The sequence below is a fragment of the Lactuca saligna genome, chromosome 6 (genome assembly GCF_052625555.1).
Source record: "Lactuca saligna cultivar CGN05327 chromosome 6, ASM5262555v1, whole genome shotgun sequence".
Lineage (NCBI taxonomy): Eukaryota > Viridiplantae > Streptophyta > Magnoliopsida > Asterales > Asteraceae > Lactuca > Lactuca saligna.
The window spans coordinates 65,141,765-65,156,827 of NC_136422.1; positions in this window are offsets into that span (position 1 = coordinate 65,141,765).

Genomic DNA, 15,063 nt, shown 5'->3' on the forward strand with positions numbered 1-15,063 from the left:
CATCTTGGCCCACTATCAACATGTCATCCACGTAGAGCAAAAGGATGACAAATTTACCATCTGGAAACTTCTTCTGTTAGACATAATGGCCTTCTGCCAAATTTTTTTTTAACAATATGTTATTGAGCTTGTTGAAAGCTCCATGGCTCCCCCTCACTAGTAAGAAGGATGTAGTTTGAAGTAGGATATCTTGTTGATGGAGCATAGACTCATGCAGATCGTCTAACGTAAGTTCCTTCATTTGCAACTTCTGGCAATGTATCTTAAGAATCATTGGGTGGAATTTCCACTTTCTCAACACCTTCTTGATCTGAAACATCAACTTATTTATATTCTTCTTCACTGGAAACATTATCTTTTTTTCAAATATTATTTCTGAAACTTTGGAGCTCATTCGCTCGCTAACCGATGCCTTGAAATCATAATATTGGTTTTTATAGAAAACCATAGCTCTGCTTTGAATAACCTTCTTTAGTTATACGTGGCATAGCCTATACCCGAACTCTTCATTATCATATGCAATAAAGATGCATGGAGTGAATTTGAGGTCTAACTTCTTCTGTAATTCACCTGATACATGTGCAAACGTTTTGCACACAAATATTCTCAAGTGAGAATATGATATGTCTTTAGCGGTCCATATCTTCTCTGGAACTTCAAAATTTTGAGGAATAGAAGGTGACCTATTTATTAGATAGCAAGTTGTCAATACAGCTTCAACCCAAAATCGTTTTGGGAGTTTAGTAATGTTGAGCATGCATCAAACTTTCTCAAGAATGTTGTGATTCATCCATTCTGCTACACCATTGTGTTGTGGGGTTCGAGGGGCAATCTTTTCATGCCTAGTACTATGATTCGTGTAGTATGTAAAAAACTCATGGGAATAGTACTCGCCTCCATTGTCTGATCGGAGACATTTCAGTTGCGTTCTTGTTTGTCTTTCCACCATTACATGAAAAAAATTAGGTGATTCAATGTGTGATCCTTTGACTTGAGATAGTAAGACCACACCTTTCGTGGTGCATCATTGATAAATGTCACAAAGTACCTATTTCACCAATATATTCTACTTTAATGGGTCCACATACATCGTAGTGGACAAGGCTCAACAACTTGGAGCGGTTCTTTCTTGTCGAGCTAAAGGAAACTATGTGTTGTTTCCCAAATAAGAATATTCACAAGGATCCAAGGAAACATTTTTTGTCCATTGAAATGGACTCCTTCTTTGCAAGAGTCTTCAAAAGCTCTTGGAAGCAAGCACCATAAATCTTGTGTCTCTGATGGTTCACACCTAAACCCTAGCAACTAAGGAAGCTTGAAGAGAGAGGAGAGGGAAGGCAAATTTCCAGTGATTCTTCTTGAGGTATTATTGGCCGAAATATGATGGCTAAAAACCTTATATATAGCTGATATGAAAACCCTAGATAACCATTACTTGATTAAAATACTAATATTTCAAATCAAATAATTATCTAGTTTCCTAATTATCCATATTATATATATATGGAATATTCCAGAAACCCAATATAGTTCCTTAAAACCATCCACTACCTTGGAACGTTTTGGAATCCCTTTTATTCAATTATTAAACAATTACAACTTTAGTCCTTGCACATTTAATTAAACCAATTAATCTCAAAATTAATTCTAATTAATTTATGATTAATTCTTAATTAGATAATATTATTTATAATTAATATATTATTCTCATAATATATTAATAAATCTTTTATTTTTATTTATTAATTGTATAATAAATCAATAAATCAGTTTCTCTCTCTCTAAAAGTCATCATATTCATCTACTAGGTTTGAGGGTAACCCAAAAGGACTTTGTTAATAATTCAAGTATATACTAATTTAGTTATTGACTTAGACACCTAATCCAACAGTCTCCCACTAGGATGAGTCTATAACTACAATTGCTAGTATTACTTCTAAATTAAACAGCAAAGGGTGCTTCCCAAAGCAGCTCTAGTCTTTGATCTGATAAGACGTCGATCCTAGGGCAAGTGATCAAATATTCCTTTATTCTAGAAGATATCATATGGACACGAGACATGGATTAGAATCAATCTCACTATCCAAAATTTTGTTTCCTAATTTCCCGATTTGTAATGACCTCGTAAGACTTACTAATTAAACACATTAATTTAGTCTTGGTTGAGCCCAAAAGAACTTTGTTAATAATTTAGTTATTGGCTTAGACACCTAATCCAACAGTCTCCCACTTGGATAAGTCTATAACTAAAATTGCCAATATAACTTTTAAATTAAACAGCAAAGGCTGCTTCCCAAAGTAGCTCCAGTCTTTGATCTGATAAGACGTCGATCCTAGGACAAGTGATAAAATATTCCTTTATTCTACAAGATATCATATGGACACGAGACATGGATTAGAATCAATCTCACTATCCAAAATTTTGTTTCCTAATTTCCCGATTTGTGATTACCTCGTAAGACTTACTAATTGAAAACATTAATTTAGTCTTGGTTGAGCCCAACACTATAAGTCAACACCAAATTACCGAGGGCCCAAAGATATCATTTTTCCTGTTAGGGAAAAAGGAATAAATAAACTTTGACACATATGCTTGTATCCTTTACTCACCAAATCATGCATACCACTAAGTTTTATAACATCAAATCACTGATGTGTTTGCATAACACCAATACACAAATGACTTGTAAATTACAACTCATATATCTCCATTTTAAGAATATAAGATATTATTGTCTAGGAATTACTCGTGATAGAATCCATGAAGTAATTCTCTAAGCGTGGGTTTATCCAATACTCAAAAATCTCCATTTTTTAAGTACTCGTGAATATTATTGTAGAGACCACTACAATCTCTAATCTCCATAGACAATCTACAATCAATTCATGATAGTCTTCATTCACTACTTACTTCCTAAAGTATAAGAAACTGTTGACTTTCGAATAATCAAATAATCCAGGAAGTAACACATGCAAATCAAAACACAAGAATAAATAATTGACAAAGGAAGTAAACAAACTCATAAATAATCTCTATTATTTAATCACCAAAATCAATTACACTTATCATGTTACAGGTTTCAAACTAATCATATAACTACTAAAAATAACATCATCTCTCAAACCAATGCTCCTAGAATGTTGACTTTGTTTAACCCTACTGAAAGCCTTTGTGAAAAATGTGACAAATATACTTGAGGAAAAAAATGACAAAAAAGTGTCAAAATGTCATAAATCATCACATGAAGTAAATGTTTATGTCGCTAACTAATAACTAGAGTTTGTCTCACATGATTCCAGTGTAGCAAAAATTTTGTACATATGGTCTCATAAAGATAAGTGTGACTGAAGTTGAACTTGTTTTATAGCTTTCCTACCATTTATGTGTATAGTCACTTGTTATTTCAAAGTGATGTATCGATTTCGAATAGCCAAATATCACAAATATGTGTCGAATGATTTTTATTAGTCGCATGGTGAAATATTCATGTACCCATTATTTAGAGCAAAAGTGATGAAAAGTGTTAATCATTAAATTTGATATTAGTCACATTGAGTGTCATTGTTTGTAAATCATGAGACAATATATTTGTAATTATTTATGCTTGTAAATCATAAAGTCTGGTTTGTCACACATGATGTAAGTGTACCAAAATAAATATGCTATTGTATTTAAATTGAATTGATATATTATCCTAATAATTTAACCTTATCTACATATACGTTCCATAAAAAGCTAATGTTTGCTATTAATATTAAATCATTTTTAGAGGAGTGATAACCTTTCTAGTCTAATATGTTTCCATCATAGTAATTTGTTTAACTTAGATACAATATTAAGTGTTTACTTTCTGTAACACCTCAAATTTTAGAAAAAAATTTCATTTTTAGTTTACCAAAAATTAAAATTCCACAAGCCAAGTTATTAAATACATAATTATCCAAAACAACCAGTATCACAAAATATCAGAGTTCAAAATTGTCCCAGTAGCAAATCTCCCAGCGAGTGTGTACAATCATACCTTCACCTTCCTATGGTCATCAGAAGTACATGCCACATATAAATCAACAACTGTAAGCATGAAGCTTAGTGAGTTCCCCAAGATACCACATACATCACAACATAAATAAACAACTATGGGTTATCAGCAACTCGGGGGGACTATCAGCAGTCCTAGTGGGCCAACATCATGCCCTGTGGGCTATTAGCAACCCTGGAGACTATCAGCAGTCCCAATCACATAATAACAGTGTCACACCCCCAAATTGGAACGGCGGAAACGTTTGGGGGCGGATGACGTCATGTGCAGTATCACAATAATTGTATAATAGTAATCAAAGCAAACACAACCATTACATTGATAATATATAGTATTTACATCTGTTCATAACATAGTTTGTATGACATCAAAAGGGATAACAAAAGTATAAAAGACGCGACTCTAAAAACTCCATCTTCTTAAAAACCCGTGGGTGTACTTGTCTTATTGGCTCCCTGAGAAAACAAGTAATTTTGAAAGCGTATCAACATTTAAGTTGGTGAGTTCATAAGCATGTTTGTAATTGAAAACCATCAATTTGATCCTTGAAAATATAAATATGTTTTCCCAGAAATCCTATATTTTGTGTTGTAATTTGTTGAATACGAAAAGTGCAATGGTTATAGTACTATGTAATAGTAAAAAGGTAGTTTTAATACACATAAAATTATGAATATATGATCTCTCTATGCTGGAATAGTCTTATGTATTTGTACTTATGTTAAAACCCTCTGGATTCACCAGTAGTACTTGCAAAATAATGTGTTATAGCCTTGTTATTTAAATAAAACTATGTGAAGTGGTTATTTATTCATACACTAGTCTTGTGGTTCGATACCAAATTGTGAGTTCTCATAACCATACTAATACGACGAATGGCCTGACTCGACGTTCTTTAGGCGTCGAAAAATCATTCATGACATTTGTCACCACAGGCCTACTGGCCTAGCTGTTGCAAGCAGCTCTGGTGCGGGATTGTCAGTCCCGTATAGATCTATACACAAACTCACGCTCTCCTTCTAGGATACTCATGTTATTAAGGCCAGGACTTTTGTTGGCACTTAAATAAGTACTTGAAGACGTTATCTCACAAAGCTATATTCACGGTTAAGTGTAGAATATATGTAAATCCTTTAAAATGAATGTTTGTTTATATGTTTCATAAACTATACCTAATATAGTTTATATTTTCGTTACTGTAATAAAACATGTATTTAGTAAGTGAATACTTATGTTCCATAAACTATACCAATTATAGTTTATATGTTCATTTGTTTTGTATCTCTGTATTTTATAAATATGATGTCGGTGTTCCATAAACTATACCTAATATAGTTTATAAATATGATCCATTTGAAATGTGATTATTCTAAAAAGTTTTCCTTTGCTCAGCATGTTACAAATGATTAAAGGATTGTACTTGTATTTATATAAATAACAATATATATATATATATATATATATATATATATATATATATATATATATATATATATATATATATATATAAGTATGTTATTGTAAGAACGATGGTTGCAACTGATTGAAACAGTTTAAAGTCATTTGAAATTGTTTATAACCGTTAAAATCGTTGAAATCGTTTGAAATCATTTGAATGTTTACACAAATTTAATTGTGCCGTACTTGTATTCCCCCCTTAAAATATGGAAAAACATTGAAAACGTAGGGGTATGAACTCACCTTGAATGTGCGTTAATCTTGAATTAGCAAGTTGTAGAGACGATCCCCGGCTAAGCGTACGCGCGAATAACGTTATCCTAAAAGTATTTATATTTGACATCATATTTAAATTAATAATATTTTAATTTAAATAATGAGTTAAATAATAAATTAATTATGCAAGGGATACTTAAAAAATTAACTGGAATTATTTGGAATGTTGCAAATTGATTTTTGGTTGGAAAATAGGGTTTATGATTGGAATAAATGGGTTCACGGTTGGATCTTGAAAAGTTATGAAGATTTGAAGATTGCTTGAAGATTTGAATGTTGGTTTGAATGTTATTGATGGGGAATATGAAGATTTGAAGAAAACTGGGCATAAACTCTTGAAGAATGAGAGAAAATGGGGTTTTCACGTATGATAGTTGAGAGGATTTTCGGAGTGGTTCACCGTGAACACACTTTGGAATTGTTTCTTTGGCCATGAACCTCATTTGAATCATTTCTTGACTGTGAACTCCAATTGAAGTCACTTTCTAAACCTTGAACTCCTATTTGGAGTTGTTTTTATGATTAAATACTTAAACTATCCCCTTTTATTAAGTTATAATACCATAAATCACTTAATATTTAGGCTATATTTAGCTATTAGCTTATAATTATGCATTTAGGATAGAAGAGGATATATATATATATATATATATATATATATATATATATATATATATATATATATATATATATATATATAACATAAGGATCGAAATGTAGATTTTGACTTTCAATGAATTGAGAATAACGGGTTGTTACAAACAGCGTAACATAATAACAACAACTAGACCTAGCTGGTCATCACAGATACAGGTATTCTACCACACAGGTAAGAATATGTGATGAGACTCACCTGATACTGACGATAAGTAAACCTTACACCTAAATTGCCAGAACTAGACTCTGCCTAATCAACAAAATAGTTAACCCTAATTAATAATTAAGGTCCCAAAACTCAACTTGCTAGTCCAATCCCACAACTAAGTCCTTTAAGGGAAAAAAGAACATTTTGCCCTTCCCATGGTCAAAAATCGTAAATCTTGACCAAAGGTCAAAAGTCAACAAAAGTCAACTGGCAAGCGAGTACATTGGGCGTACCTCTTCTTATGTGGGGCGTACAACTCGAACGGCGTATGGTCAGGGTTGGAAACAGCTATGCGAGGCGTAACCAATAGTACACACGACATACTCCGTCTGATTCCACTTTTACCGACTATGTGTCTTAATCCCTTAAGACAGCTAACCCAACCATGGATTTGGCCATCCTAAGATGTCCTATTTCATAAAGTCATCAACTTTAAGCCTTTGCATGGCTAGAAAAGTCCCAATGCAACAAACTTGCACTTTCACCATATCCTAAGTTACTTTGCTCATACATGAACCATAGGAATTGATCAAGCACTCATTTTTATGATTCAACAAGTCCTATAATGCATGAAAGGACAACTACAAGCCCCTGGAGTGCTCCAAACTCATAAAGGTCTAATCTTGGGGACAAAGGTTCATAAAACTCTAACCATATAAATCTAATGGAAATCTTATCAAGGTATAAACTTTATACCTGAAAATGATGCACAAAGAAAAAATGTTTCTAGATCTACAATCTTGCTAGCACTCACTCCTTCTTCTCTAGTGTCCTTCTTCAACTAAATGCACCACAAACACTTAGTAAGCTTGAAAAACTCACACAAGCAACTCAAACTCAAAATTAGGGTTTAGGGATGGTATGGTGGTTGATAAGGATGATCAAATGGGGACATAATGTTGTTTAAATAGTGAGAAACCCTTACGATTAGGGTTTAGAGTCTGGGCTAGTACGCCCAGCGTACCAAATGTATGCCTAGTGTACTGGCTGATCATCCGCAATTACATGTTGCATGAGTACGTTGTGTGTACTCTTAGGTACACCGTGCGTATGACCATCATACAAGCCTTTTTCTCCAGGGGACCAATTGTGCAACTTTTGATAAATATAAAAGCAATTAATAAAAAAACATGATATTTGGATGTTACACTTTTTAAATGGTATGTGTCTCAAGTATATCATGTAATGGCATTCTTCTTTTAAAAAATGGTCCATGAGTAGAAACAATAAATCATAAATGGTGTTATGACTTGGAATGTGTATATATATATATATATATATATATATATATATATATATATATATATATATATATATAGTGTGTGTGTGTGTATGTGTGCTAATTTGCAAGGTTAATGTGTTACAATACTTAGCAATGTTATATAAAGTATGGAAGACATACAAAGTTATAAATTATCAATCTCTACAATTGTTGAAACTTATGCATCAATTATAAGTAACAGAAAATTGATCACTTGGATTTTTTATTGGATTTTTTATTTGATACAACAGTTCCGGTTAATCACTTTGATTATTTCATAATGGTGAAGAATATTTGTACAATGGATATTAGGTCAATGAAAGAGTGTATGAGGGAACCTTCTACAACCCTTAGACGTGATTATAGGTCATAACAAACATATAAAATTAATTATTGTTATTAACAAAATAACAACCAAAACAAAATAAAATTGTATACAAAATACACCCATTTTCAATAAAGTAACCTACACTAAATTAACATATTAGACTGTATTGATAGTTATAATACACCAATTAAATTGAAGTAACATAATATAAACAATATTGAATTTATTAATACTTAATAATTAAAACCGTTTCTATTTTTGTCTTCCAAAAGATATATATATGCATCCATTTACAAATATATATGTACAATCCAAAGACGATTCACAACATTTACAAAATATGAATCTCTATTATCAACCAATTTCCTAACAAACCTATAAAGACCACCATACTCTACGTACCAACAACACACCTTGCAATACCTCTGAGGGTCCTCATCCCCATATTTTCCATCCATAATTGCCTCTTCAACAGAGTGACATTCCTCTTCACAATTGAATGTGATGTTATATACTATAAGTTTATGAAAAACATCTACACTCCTCAAAAATTCAAAGGCACCGTTAGCATAAAATGTGTACTCCCTAGCTTCTGGACCACACCAACCAAAATACTCATCAAGTAGTTGTCTACCTACAAGTACACATTAAAAAAAGTATCAATCTAATGTATCGGTTTCATTAAGTATTGAAAATTATAAAACATAGCACTATATATTCTAATATCTATTCTTTGACATTAATACTAAAAATAACGATTTATGTTGCCAATTCATTGCACAACTTATAAACTTATGTTAATTAGATATATAGAAAATGTGATGTACATACTATACATACCTTCATCACACCTAGGAGACCCTCTTGATATGCGAATCATCCCAAGAAAATAAATTACCTCAAGATGATCCTTATCTCCTGCATATGCAGCAAACACATTCCCAAATCAAAATTGCCCTTACAGAAGCACTCCTCCTGTTAATAGATAAAAACAATAACAACATTAAAACCAATGACACTAAAAATAAATCAAATGAAATTACATAAAATTACTCAAATTACACATACCACTCCTTGTCTATACATAGCATCAACATTTTTATACAATGCACATTTGTGTACAAATACATCAACCATAAGATCTTTGGGACCCATCCCTTCAAACATGTGGATGGATGCTTCTTTGAGCACTTCACTTTCTTCCCCCACTGCATACTTCCTTTTCGAACTTAAGAAATTGAAATATGCAGTTAATTATAAATAAATCAAATTATATTTCATCAAATATACATTCATAAGTTAGGTGATGTTTGTTTTTTTTAGAAAAACCATTTCTGGCCACTTCTTGATGCGTTGCACAGGACACGCGTAACACTTGGCCTTTCATACATGTTTGTTTTTTGGAAGACTTCTAACTTAAAAACCGTTGCACGTGTTCTACGTGGCGCAACATTGGACCATCCTATTCAAACCACTTCTCATTACTTTTAGTTATATTATTCAACTTAGATTTGTTTTAATTTTTTCTCAACAACAAGTTTATTATTTTAATAACATTTGAAGAATATTATAAACAATTGGATTCTATTTTACATAATTTCAAAAAAATTCAAAGCCATTTGGCAAATTTCATTTAAATATTTTTTTCTGTTATATTTTCTATAACCAAATATTAATAAATTATAAACTTCAAGAGTGGCCTTCTCTTCGTCAATCTCAGTTAGCTCTTTCTCAGGGATATATTCCATGTCCTCGAAATGAAGGGCCATTTTGATGTTGCGCATCCCTTCGTTGTAATTGTTGCCATCCAATGTCACCTTTGAGCATGTGTTTAATAAATAAAAGTTTTGATTGGAGGAAGAGGAACCAGAAGCATTATTTGGAGTAGACATCTGTAAAAGGAAGGTAGTTTTAGTTAGATAAGAATAATCCTTAATATAAAAACCCAAAAAAGAAATATTAAGGCTAGGATCCAACTAAAAAATTCACAAATTAGAAAAGGGATGCCATTATCTAATTATAAATTTTATAAAGGTAGGTAAAAGACGATTTATCAATTCCAGCAATAGAAACGAAATTTTAAAAGGAAATTAAGTTTTGATGAAATTCCTAGATCTTTTGAGATTCATTGAAATTATTCAATTGCATGATTAATCTCAGATTATGCTTTTTATTTGTGACTGAGATACCGAGGATCACAAACAAGACGTGAATAACCATGAAAATGTGCTTGGTAACCTCATTGTAATTTATTATCTTAATTGATGTGATAGTAAACCACACACGCTCCACCAACAAATATACTTTATGAGATACCCATTACCACTTGTTATTAGCCCCAATAGTATGCTTGTTAACCACACACACTCTACTAACGACTTATAAAGTGTAATGTGCAATTTCATGGGTTAGCATACAAATTCACATTTTTCCTAAAGTAACTAAGATTGAGATTCTTTATAAAAGGGTTTAGTTAATTTTTAATATCATTATACTTTTAATGAGAATTAATTTTTCCTATCGAACCTATTCGGCTAACGACCCTCCACTAATCAAGGAAGCGGTGGGTGAGAGTGGACACTCATTCAACTACCATTTTACATGCAGTTTCCATATACCCCCTTATAGACTAGCATCGTGAATGAGGCGTACTAGCAGTTCAACTGACTTAGTCTTATACATATAGTAATTATTAAACTTTTAATTTTACATATAGTATAAGGTGTATTTTAAAACTTTTCAAAATACTAGGTTTAAAATTAAATTTAATAAATAATTAATTTAAATTAAAAAATAAACCAAATGATTTAATAACTATCTACTCATTTAATTAAATATATTAAATGCAATAAGGATTATCTAATTAAATTAATCAAATAATTTGATCCTAATCCTTATACCCCTAAATTTCGGAAAAAATGGGTATAGGATTTATCCAATTTTATAATTATCCTTTTTAATCAGATAAACTAACAATTATAAAAAAAAATAAATAAATAAATAAAAAAAAGGAAACCCTAACCACATATGCAATTTTTCGAAATTTGCTTGGGGAGGAAGGTTGGGTTTCAAAACCCTAATTTCGAAATTTGGGGAGGAGGGTTAGGCTTTCAAAACCCTAACCCTAATTTCAAAATTTAAGCCTTTTAGGGTTTTGTAAAATTCAGTTTAAAATTAAATAAGTAAATAAATAAATAAAATTAAAATAAATAAATAAATAAATAATAAGCCCTAAAACCTCAAGATGTATTTTATATTTTATTTACTTTAGCCCTAAATCCATACTAATTTATCAAGTTAAATGCTATAATTTATGGAAATTGGGGATCACCATATAACATTTGGAATTTTAATGTAAATATTTTTGGAAATAGGGGGCTGTTTCATAACTATGAACCTAAACTGAAATAAATCTAGGAGGGAAGGGCTAAAGCATTAAATTGGTTATGTTTTTTAAAAGGTCACAGGAATTATACCAATCCATTCCCCTCCTCCCGTGTTTCTTCCATGCGGCTCCCCTAAACCCTAACCCTAGTTGTAAGATCGTCGCCACCCTTATACCCGCCGTTGTCAACCACATCGCCGTCGTGAGCCATCGGAGATCGTCGTTCCACCACTTCCGTTGAAGACAAAGCCACCTTTGACGTCGTGACTGTCGTCGTTGCTGTTCCATTTCACTCCTTCTTCTCCATTAATTTATTTTACTGTATCGCCACCGCTAGCATCGGTTGTTACGCCGTCACTGCCTTCTCGTCGTTCCTTCGGGCTGTCGTCCTCCTCTGACGGTGAGATTGTCGTTCCGTTTGGTGTGTATTTTCCGGTGTATGGGTGCTTGTTTCAACTTATGTTGCGGGTGTAGGTGTGTTTAGGTGGCCGAACACGCGAATAACCACCATGGCAGCCAACCATGGTGGTTGTCGCCATGCTACCTTCTTCTGCCGCCACCAACCACCATGAGTGGTGGATGTGTGTGTGTGATTTGGTGTGTATTGTGTGCTTTTTATTGGTGTAGGGTCGTATGTTCGGTTTTTTTGGCTAGAAGTTGAGAAAACCCGTCACCACAACCGTAAGGTGGTGGCTGCTGCCGTTTTGCCGCCACCACCCAACCAACCACCACCTTGGGTGGTTGTGTTCTCGTGTGTGTGTGTGTGTGTTTGGACCTAAAACTTATAACTCCCACCATAAGAATGGAGGTTGTCGCCTCATGCCGCCATGGACTGTCGCCGAACACCATCGCCCGAGCTGGCTATGGGTGGTTGAAGGTCCATAATTTTGTGGTTTGAGCAAGGTATAAATTTTGTTTAGATCTAATCAGGGTGTCAGTGGTTGTATAGCAGTGTTGTGTATTGAACTTGTATGTGTGCAGCCGCACATGTGTGTAAGGCCGCACACGTGTGTATGGCTGCACACTCGTGTGTTGGTGGGGATACTATTTATAGTAGCTAAGTTGTGTCAAATTGTACTTGTTGCTGAACAGTGAGGTATGTGTGTGTGTGTAATTTCAAGGTGTACTTGACATTTATGAGCTATAGATGTGTGCATGCTTGATGTTATTTCACTTCTACTACTTCTACCCCTTCTACACTCTATTTTGATTATTATTACTTCATTGTTTACTGAATTGGATCCATAATTTGGGGACTAACAGTGGTGCTCGATTTATTATATATATATATATATATATATATATATATATATATATATATATATATATAAATTAATTCGCTAATCATCTAACTTAAGGTTGGAAACCCTAATTAGGGTTTAGAAACCCCTAATACTAAGAAACCCTAGTTTGGAGTTGGTCGGGACCCACATTAAAACTATTAATTAAACTCAAAATAATACTTAATGATTCTCTACAATTAACTTAATGAAATCTTGGAATTGATGGATAAAGTCCTTAAGGGGTTAAGTGTGGAACACTAACCCTAGTTATCATTTTATGTGAAAACCCGAATTGTGTTTGGGCTTCGAGTTGGACCTTTCTCTTGGGCTTAGGTGATTGGGTTGTTTATGGACCATCGGAGAATAGGTGTATGGACTAGGATATGTGGATGGGCTTTAGGGTAAGGCCGATGTATGGGGTTTCGGGCCAATTTCGAAAATTGGGCCATATATTGGGCCTAGTTTGATTATTTGTCTTTTGGGTCTTTAGAGTGTGAGCTTGGGCTTTGGGTTTGGACCAAGCTAGGATAGGGGTAAAATAGTCTCTTTATCCCAGTTATGGAGTTATGGTAATGCATTGGAACGCGGTTATTAATTGGATGTTGTTTTGATGTTGATAGTTCGGGGATATGTTAGCCAGCAGCCATAGTTTTATCCGCAGGACTTCAGCAACATAAGCTGAGTCTCTTCACTATGCTATGGGTTGAAGGCACTAATGTCGCCTCATTTGGTTTGTGTATTGTAGGAAGACCAAAGGGTATCCCTTGGCAATCTATATGCAAGACCATATTCTGAACTCTGATAGTTAATTGGTTAGTAATGGTAGAATTGTATGCTAGTTTTCTTTTGTGATGCTTGCATGGAAGACCAGGAGATGGCTCTTAGCACTTGTTTGTATGACGTATAATTGTGGCCCCCAGCTTGGCAAGGAAGACCATAAGGCGGCTCGCGGCATAATCGCATGAATATGGTGGGCACATGGCACTCCTAGTGATTGAGGTATATGTATGATATGTATGGCTCATGATTATGTATGATATGTATGGCTCATTGATATGTATGGTATGTGGTATTTAGGGAACTCACTCAGTTTTGTGCTTATAGTTTTGTTTATGGTTTCAGGTATGTCCGGTTCGAAAAGGGAGGGTCCGGCTTGATTGCAACACATACACCCATGTTTTTCGTAAGATGTGATTTTGGGATTAAACTCGGATAAATGTTTTACTTAGCAATGTTTTTTAATTTTTGGATTTAGTAACATCGGTGTTTTGACTATGATAAAGATGAAATTTTTGTCCTGGATTTCGGGGTGTTACAGGTTTAATTTCCTTAAACCCTAATTTGATCAAATTCAACAATTATATAAAATTCAATTGAAAACAAACCATATGCATTGATACTACTGATGGGTTCTGGGTATAACAAAAACAAACCTAAAACTCTTAAGTGTGCATACAACCTAAAACATGATCTATGTTTTCACTATTGAACCTACGAACATCATAATGAGAACCCTAGAAACCCTAGGTAATTTTTGAAAAACACAAGAAAGGGTATAGGATTACATACCTTATTGTTATTATAGAAAATAACAATTGTCCTTGACTTGTAGAACCTTTGGAAGCAAGTACCACAAATGTCATGCCTCTAACGGTTCACACCCAAGCTAGCAAGAAGGAGATTATGGAGAGAAGAAAAGTAAGGCTTAGAATTTCTACTATCTCTCTTAGAGAACGAGTGGTCGATATATGAAGGGCTATGAATCATTATATAGTGCAACTAGGAAACCCTAGATAAGCCCAAAACCCATATAATAGTATTATCTTGAACTTATAATTATCTAGCTTCTTGATTATCCTCCAAGGATAATTCTAGAAACCCTAAAGGCCTCCAAAAACCGTCCACCCATGTGTGGAAGGTTCTGGAGCCTTTTGTTCAACTATTAAATAATTACACTTTAGACCCTACACTTTTAATTAATTCCATTAATCTCGAAATTAATTCCAATTAATTTCTGATTAATTATTATTCAAATATTACTATTTCTAATTAATATATTATTCTCATAAAATATTAATAAATTACTAATTTCAAATTATTAATCAAACAATAAATCAACCTCTCTCTCTAAAAAAAATCATCATGTCCAATTGTTAGGTTTGAGGGC